General features: G+C 41.1%; 1 long non-coding RNA gene across 1 annotated transcript in view; it reads left to right on the forward strand.

The window, feature by feature from the left end:
• The window catches only part of LOC111522978, an 8785-nt gene extending 671 nt beyond the window's left edge, over window positions 1–8114 (forward strand). Inside the window, exons 2-4 of the long non-coding RNA XR_002725391.2 lie at window positions 5224–5953; window positions 7553–7672; window positions 7789–8114. This is a non-coding gene — a long non-coding RNA (uncharacterized LOC111522978). The remainder of the gene's footprint in view (window positions 1–5223; window positions 5954–7552; window positions 7673–7788) is intronic.
• The last annotated feature ends 323 nt before the right edge of the window (window positions 8115–8437 follow it).

Raw genomic sequence — 8437 nt, forward strand, 5'->3', positions numbered from 1 at the left:
TCCCAGTTTCCTCCAAGGCTCTTGTTCAAACTGTTCTTATTGTGACTTTGGGTTGGAGATTTCCCAGTTTCCTCCAAGGCTCTTGTTCAAACTGTTCTTATTGTGACTTTGGGTTGGAGATTTCTAAGGCTTGTGGTATAACAAATCTTCTATTTTTTTTTTCTTGAGTTCCTCTTTATAGGTTTTATTCCACAGACATTTCCTGAAACATTACTAATTAAAACAATGATGAGATCTGCTTTGGGTACTTAACAGGACTGCCTACCGGGGGACACAAGAGAAGGACATGACAGAGCCTGTGACTTTTACCAGCCATCAGTTCAAAGGGAAACTCGCGCACAGCCTGCAGCTGGTTAAAGGATCAGGAAGGAAATAGTTCATCTGAGCACAGTCTCTGGAGCCTCAGTTCAAACCCCAACTCACCCCTTGCTAGTTTTGTGCCAGCAGGCAAACTTCTTAACCTAATATGACTTAGTAGATGCAAAGTACTTAACTCCTGCTGGATGTATAGTTAACAATTAATAGTTAAGATTAATTTCATTACCTATTTGTGATTATTTCAAACTCATTGATCTCTTCTTTTTCTAAACTCTGACAATAGTTAAAACTGTATTGAGCACTTTTAGTGTTGCATTATGTATTTTCATTTATGCATCAGTATTTATTGTGAGCATACATCTTCTCTTCCCAACTAAATTATTTGTTCCCAGGGATAAAATTGTGTTTTCTGCTTTGGATATGTATTGGCTATGTCATATGTGGAATAGGGGCCTTTACATAATTAGTTCTGATAGAAACGGATTAGTTCTGCTAGAAATGGATACAAAAAACATCTGTTTTTCATATCATAAGTTAAACATAATATAATGGTAATATAATACCATGAAAAAGATGGCAGGAGTGACAGTTAAGACAGTTAAGCTCCTGAGCCGACACTGTTTCAACTCTTGAGAAGCACCCATTAATACATCAACAAGTGTTATGGCCATTTTGAAGCAGTCTTAATTTTCTTGAGGTAGTTGCATTCATCTTCTGGCACTGCCATAAAATACCATAGGCTGGGTGGCTTAAATTTTATTTTCTCACAGTTCTGGAGACTGGAAGCCCAAGAGCAAAGTACCTGCTGATTAGTTCCAGGGCTTTCTTCCCAGCTTGCAGACAACCACCTTCTCACAGTGTCTTCAAGTGGCAGAGAGAAATAGTGAGCATTCTGCTCTCTCTCCTTAGAAGGGTCCTATCCGACCAGGCCTCCATCATTACCACCTACTTTAACCTTAATTAATTCCTTACTCCAAATTCAGCCAGATTGGATGCTGGGGCTTCAACATATGAATTTTGGGGGACACAGTTCAGTCCACAGCAGAGGCCTTTCCACAAGAAAAAACCAACATGATTGTTCTGTCCCTCTAGTTTTTGTGAGCCAGTCCATACAAGAAACTGGCTTCCCCAAGTTATCCTGGATAACTTGTATTTTACCTTTTTTATAAAAAAATTAAATTACTATATTGATGAGGAGTCAATGGCTAGGTCTGGGTTGTAAACTCACCCTGGGTCCCGGTATTCCAATGTGTTGTCGGGATTCTGTCTCCATCTCCAGTGCTGCTTTCCCCAATGTTGGCCTCGTTCTCACACAGTTCCCTGAAGGGGTGACAGGAAGGCCAGGCAGGGGACACAAATGAGGCAAGTCTGGGCATGGGGCAGGAGGGAATGGTGGGGACTGAGGCGAACCTTAGGACAGAGGCCACATGTAAAGTATTCAGCAGCCACTGATGCCATCTGACTAGTGCCAGGAGAATGGATGTCCCATTTTCCAGATCTTTTATATTTTCAAAGAAAAGCTAGAGATCTGGATTTTTAATGTTGATTTTCTATGTTAATTTCATTTTTTTAAGATTGACAACCAATTCGATGTTAAAAATTGTGTTAAATTAGAAGAAAAATGTCATCTAGCAGGCGATCCATTTTGGATCTCTAGCCTAAGCTTTTGGAGGAAATTAGTAAAAGTGCCAAGATCACATTGGTGGGGGATTAACTTGCATATACGTCCAATTTTGTCATTGCCTATTGAGCTTATTACTGAAGACTCAGTGTCATAAAGTATATCTGTTAGTTCATCCATGGCACTGGGTTCAGACGGTCTAATCTTACAATGTTAAAAAAAAAAAAAAAAAAAAGAAAAAAAAAGTCAATTCCAACAGTAACTTTTTTCTCCAGAATAATTGCTTAAATATCTGGTACACTCTGAGGGCACTCTTGGTTTCTCTCTTTTTTTTTTTTTAACAAGATTACTGAGTTGAACGAGTCAGATTCTATTATTATTTTACTATTTTGTTTGGGTTTGGGAATGAATAATTGTTGATGTTTTTCTTCTTAGCATTCCTTTGCCCTTCCTGTCCTAACAGTATCTAAGAATGCTATGAAAAAACACCACCGGTCCCCTACCTTCCAGCTTTGTACTTCAGGAAAAACTGACTTTTTTTTTTAGGGTTCAGGAGGGGGCCTCCTGGCATAGGCTGGGCTACTCAATACATTCTCCCCGCAGGCCACAGTGATAGGGTTAAGGATGACACATGACCCACTAGAGACGATGACATGCATCGTGGCTTCTTCCTTCTTCTACTGTGACTTGTGGAAAAGGAACCCTAACCAGTTCTTGATGGACTGAACAATATTTGGGTGTTCTTGTCACCATGTGGAGCTTAAGCAAAAAGCCACACCATGGAAAGCACGACTGAGAGATGAATGAAAAAACATGTTGGTGCCATTGTTTGCACCTGAATCCATCTGAGTCCGAAGCCAGTCTACTCCTAGTGACTGCGTGTTTTATAGATTTCTTTAAAAAGAATCCTTACTGATATACATAATGGCCAAAGGAGAGGAAGATCAGTCTCAATTAGTGAGAAGTCCAAAGCAAATGGACTCATGCATGGTCCCATCAAAATGAAGTGAAAGGTTAAGGGCGCATTTAAATTGTCTCATGGTGTGTTTTGGTGGGTGGACAGACTATAAAATCCCATTTAACACAGAGAAAACAAATTGAACCTCAGAGGACTTATGTGGTTTCTCTCAGTACCTACAATGGGCTCATGCAGGCCTGGGGCTCCAGCTCAGGTGTCTCAGCTTCTCAGGGCATCAGCTGCCTCCTATTCAGGTAGTGACAGAGCTCCTGGGATTGCTCAGTGAACATCCATATACCAGCTCCTAGATTCAACAGTTAATCTTTTACAATGTTTGCTCATCACATATCTATCCATGTGGTCCACTGTCCACTCTTTAATACATCTTATTACATGTTTTAATTGGAGGCCATCTTACTTGATGCACTAATTTTTATTCATTTGGCAAAGATGTAATACCTCCCACTAGGCACTTGGGATGCAACAGTGAGCTACATATCAAAATGTAGCTCAGGAAGGTGGACATTTTTGGGGGGTTGACGGATGATGGAAGAGTGAAAAAAAATACACACAGGACACTTTTAGGTAGCAATAAATGCTTTTAAGGAAACAAAATAGGATGAAATGACTGAATCTCTAAGACGCATTCCAGCTAGGAAAACAAAAAACCTCCTAGGTATTTTAACAGAGGGATTTACTATAGGGATTATTTACCTAGGTGTAGAAAAGCTAAAAAAAAGGCTTAATATTTCTTGAGAAAATAAAGCAGAGGCTAAGAGTTGCAAGAAACTGTTACCACTCCTATGGTTGGAGGAACAGAGGGAAGGGATGATACTGCTAGTGCCCAAGTATGGGGACTGTTTGGTGGAAGTTAGAACCACAGCCGTAGTTGTCCTGGAGGATGATGCTGGGGGATCTGAGAAGATGGTAAGGGGAGCTCTCAGAGGAGACAAAGCCATTAGCAGAAAATGCTGCAAGAAGCAGGAAGAAAAACACGTACTCAAGTTCTTCCTTCTTCTTCTCCTCCAACCTTGCACCCGTGCCTCCAAATTGGCTGAACCTGCTGAGAGTCGGTGGGAGAGAGCCTGGGAAATGTGTTTCTGAGGCATACACAACAGAAGAAGGTGTTTGGGGCCCAGGACAAACCGGCAGTTGACAGCCAAATAAGGGCTTTTCAGAAACAAATGTTGTCGGAAATGTGACTTTTTCTGGGGAAAATTTGACTAGAAGCGAGAAGAAGAAGAACTGTTTACTGGGAATTCCCTCTATGGGAAAGTCATGGTGGTATCGACTGTAGATTGGCAGGTGACAGAGGGCCTCTTTGAGGGGTGACAGATGGCTGAGGATGCCTGACCAGAGGCTGACATCTCTGCACACATCCTGGTAGAGAGGTTTCCAGGCTGAGCAAGGAGCCAGTAAGAGCCACGAAGACAGCACGGAGGAAGGTGTGTCAATAAATCAGAAACCGATATTTCAGACAAGCCTGGTTAGAAGAGTATGAGGAACCTTTGGCCCTTTCCTTCACCCTAAGCAGTGACATCACCACCACCGCCCCGGATGAATATCAGTTTACTTACCAAGGCTCCTTCAGGCTCTTGGCAGGCAAGACCACGAACCCAGGAGGGTATGTAACTGTGTATTGTCAGCGATGCCGCATGGCTACATTTCAGTATTTAATGAGGCATTGATCTTGCTGGAGATTTTTGAAAGTCTGGTCAGGTGGCCCATTGGAAGGAGACCTGAGCTTGGTTCTCTGTGCCTGAGTCGTCAGCTGTCTATGCTACAGGAACAGCCTCAGCTGTGGAAATGCCATGAATTCTTTCCCCATTGGCCATGCAGTGGGTAATTAGCTTTATAGAGATGTGGGGAGGATATGGCAGGCTTTCAAGTCTGCAGGTTGTATCAGGGGCCTTGTCACACTGCCGGAGTGTTTGCATTCAGGGCTTCCTCAATCCTGACAGAGGCACCTTTCCAGGGATGATGTATGTGTTCCAAGCACAGCTACAAATGAGGCAGTTAAGTCCGTGGAAGCACTGTGGGCCACAGTCTCCTACCAGGGTTCCCAAGACCCTGGGAGTGGCTTCCTTCCAATGGGCCATTAACTTTCCCCCGAAGCTCTTTGAGGCTTCTCTGGAGCCAGCTTCTCTTGGCACTGCTGGGCTGGAGGAAGCTTCTCCCATGGCGCTTGTCTGGCAAGCCTCACAAATTCACTCTGTCTTTCTCTGAACTTCTATGCTTGATTATCTCTGTAGCTCATAACCAGGCCAGTAATGAGAGGCCCTGTAGAGCTGGGCCTCATTAAGACATTCTTCTTCTCTCTTCCCAGGATATACTTTATTCAGCTGGGTGCTGAAAAACAATCTTGGAAATTAGGAAACTGAATGAGGCCTCATTTCACACTCAGAATGTGGGTTGCAATAGTCACTTCCTCTGCTGCTTGGAAAGAAAGAATTATACTACCTTTTGAATTTTGGATTAAAAAGAGAGGTGTTGGCTTGTCAAACTACCGTGTATTCCTCAAGACATATTTTTGTGGCTTCATAAAAATTCAATATATATTTCTAAATTTAAACATATTTTGTTGCAACCTGGCCCTTGGACAAAATGAGGCATTGGCAGCTGATGTTTATGGCTTTCCATAGAAACTTCCAGATAAAATTTACACAGCATTTTACTGCAGCTATTTCACATAAAGCAGAGGATTTTGCCACAAAACTGAAAGAAAAAAGAAACTGCATTCTTACATTTTTTATAAATCAAAAGGTATAAAAATATCTACCTAAAAGATAAAGGAGATGAGAAACCCATCCGTAATGGAAAGAAAGCCTATTTCAGCTTTGCCTTTTCTTTAAGTTCTTTGTTCCATATCTGGAATGCAATCGGAATTTTAATCTTTCCTTGGGTTCCTCCTGGATTTGGGGAGAAATTTCAAATCTGCCTGTTTTGGGCTGGATGTCTCCCAACGCCAGTGGAAGGATCACACGGCACAGAGTGCTGTGCTTGCAGAAGCCCCACTTCTCAACCTCCATCGCTTTATGAATTAGTTCACCGGAAAGGTAACTGGCCACTTGTACAAGGGGAAATAAACCAACTAAACGTGACATTGGATTGTTCCCAGATTCTTTATTAATGATGCTTCTGCATCGCTTTACATTGTCAAATACAAGTTACGGCAGATATTCTTCTGAGAATGATCTCCTAAGGCATGGCTTCCTCTTTTCATCTTTATCTGGACCCTGTCCCATCTATAGGATTGCATTTCCAATTAGAAATGTTGCTGAAGATCCCCTTAAAATAACAAATATGTGTGACATAATTATATATGCTTTATATATTTTATGTATACACAGGTACACTTGTGTAAGAAACTTATTAGTTTTGGTTAAATAGCATTTTATAAATGCTGTTTCATATGACACATTGCAAATGCTTCCTGTGATACTGTATTATCTTCAAGTCATGGTTCTGATGGTGATTTGATATCCTATTTATAGCATGTCTGTACCATATTTATTTAATCCCTTTAATGATGGAGATTCAGGTTGCTTTCAAAGGTTTCTTGCTGTCAAAAATAATGGTTACCACGAACATTTTGGCACATATATCTCTTTCCAAAATGATTATTTCCATAGAAGAAGTTCTTAGATGATGAATTAGAAATACACACTTTTTTTTTTTTTTTTGAGACGGAGTCTTGCTCTGTCGCCCGGACTGGAGTGCAGTGGCCGGATCTCGGCTCACTGCAAGCTCCGCCTCCCGGGTTCCCGCCATTCTCCTGCCTCAGCCTCCGGAGTAGCTGGGACTACAGGCGCCGCCACCTCGCCCGGCTAGTTTTTTTTTTTTTGCATTTTTTAGTAGAGACGGGATTTCACCGTGTTAGCCAGGATGGTCTCGATCTCCTGACCTCGTGATCCGCCCGTCTCGGCCTCCCGAAGTGCTGGGATTACAGGCTTGAGCCACCGCACCCGCCGAAATACACACTTTAAAAAGCGTATCCTGATTTATTTATGCAGTCCCTTATTAATTAGCATTTAATGCTGATTATTAATAAAGACAATCGCAAGGGGATATTTATTATTTAAACATGCCAGTAACTCTTCTAAGTGCTTTAGCCTAGGAACTTGTATGATGCTCACAATCACCCAGTGAGGTCGAATCTTTTATCATCCCATGTCCCACGTAAGGAACCGTGAATTGTAGGAAGAGGGAGCAGCTTGCCCAGGATTGTTCCACTTGTAAATATCAGATTCCAATTCAGGGAAATGGCTGCAGCATATTTGCTGTTTATTTGGTTTGATGTTGTAAGTGATACTGCAGTTAATATGCTTGAGTTTCAATCTTTAGTCCCCCTCAGTAGCATCTATGAGGCATGACTTTTAATTTTTATAGAAAGGAAGATTATAGAAGTGTAAATGTTCTCCCACAGCATTATTCTCATTTTAATGGAAATGATGGAGATATCTGAATGTTTCCTTAACAGGCTTCCCAAGTAGATGCAACATAAAGGGACGATGGAAATAAGCAGAAGGTTCTGAAGTATCAGCGTGCCACGTTCCACAGGCGGGATGTCAAAAATAGTTTTGGCTGATGGGCAACTTACTGTGCATAAGGTTTACAACCAATTGATATTGATTCCTGTTTTTCTTTCCTTTAAGAAAAGGAAGAATCAACACTTTCAGAGATGGAGACTGTTGAGCCACAGTATCAGCTAGTCAATGCTGAATCCGACTTCTCCCTTTCTACATTGCCTGATAGAAGTCATTGGGGGATACTCTGTATGTGAATTTTCACTGTTGGGGAAAGCAATTTTTGGAAGTGATGGGTAGACCTCAGTTTGTATGCATTGCGTTAATTACTACTTCTTTGCTTTTCCTTTTTTGTGCAGTTGCAGGGAGTCAAGGGATTGGATTGTGGATTGCATGGGTGGCTTTCCTCAGTTTCCTCATCTTCTCCACAAGTTTCTACATATTGAATGCAGAGCAGCCCTTCTTCAAAGGACTGAGCAGCCCTTCTTCAAAGGAACTGAGTCTGTAGCTCTGTGTGGAGCCATGTGTAAACACTGAAACGAGACCTGCCACCTCCTACTACCTAATGACCCTTTTCATCTGAGAAGATCATTCCCTAGAAACGAACTCATGCTGACTTCCATGTTTTTTTAGATTAGATATATGGAGAATTTTCCTTTCCCTTAGAATTAAAATCCTGCTTTCTAGTTTTTAGCAAGTTTTTTATTTTGGAATAATTTTAAATTTAAAGAGAAGTTGCAAAGATAGTATAGAATGTTTCCTTATACCTCTCATCTATTTTCCCCTTTTATTAACATTTTCCATGACCATGGTATACTTTTTAAAACTAATATACCAACACTGAGGCGTTACTATCAACTACCCTCCAGATTGTACTTGAATATTGCCAGTTTTTCTATGAATGTTTTCTTTCTGTTCCTTGATTCCCCTTTTTTGTTCTATTAGTTAAATAGTTAATAGAATATACAGTTAACTATTAAATTAATAGAAACCATAAATAGTTGACTAATTAAT

Source organism: Piliocolobus tephrosceles, chromosome 10 (genome assembly GCF_002776525.5).
Source record: "Piliocolobus tephrosceles isolate RC106 chromosome 10, ASM277652v3, whole genome shotgun sequence".
Lineage (NCBI taxonomy): Eukaryota > Metazoa > Chordata > Mammalia > Primates > Cercopithecidae > Piliocolobus > Piliocolobus tephrosceles.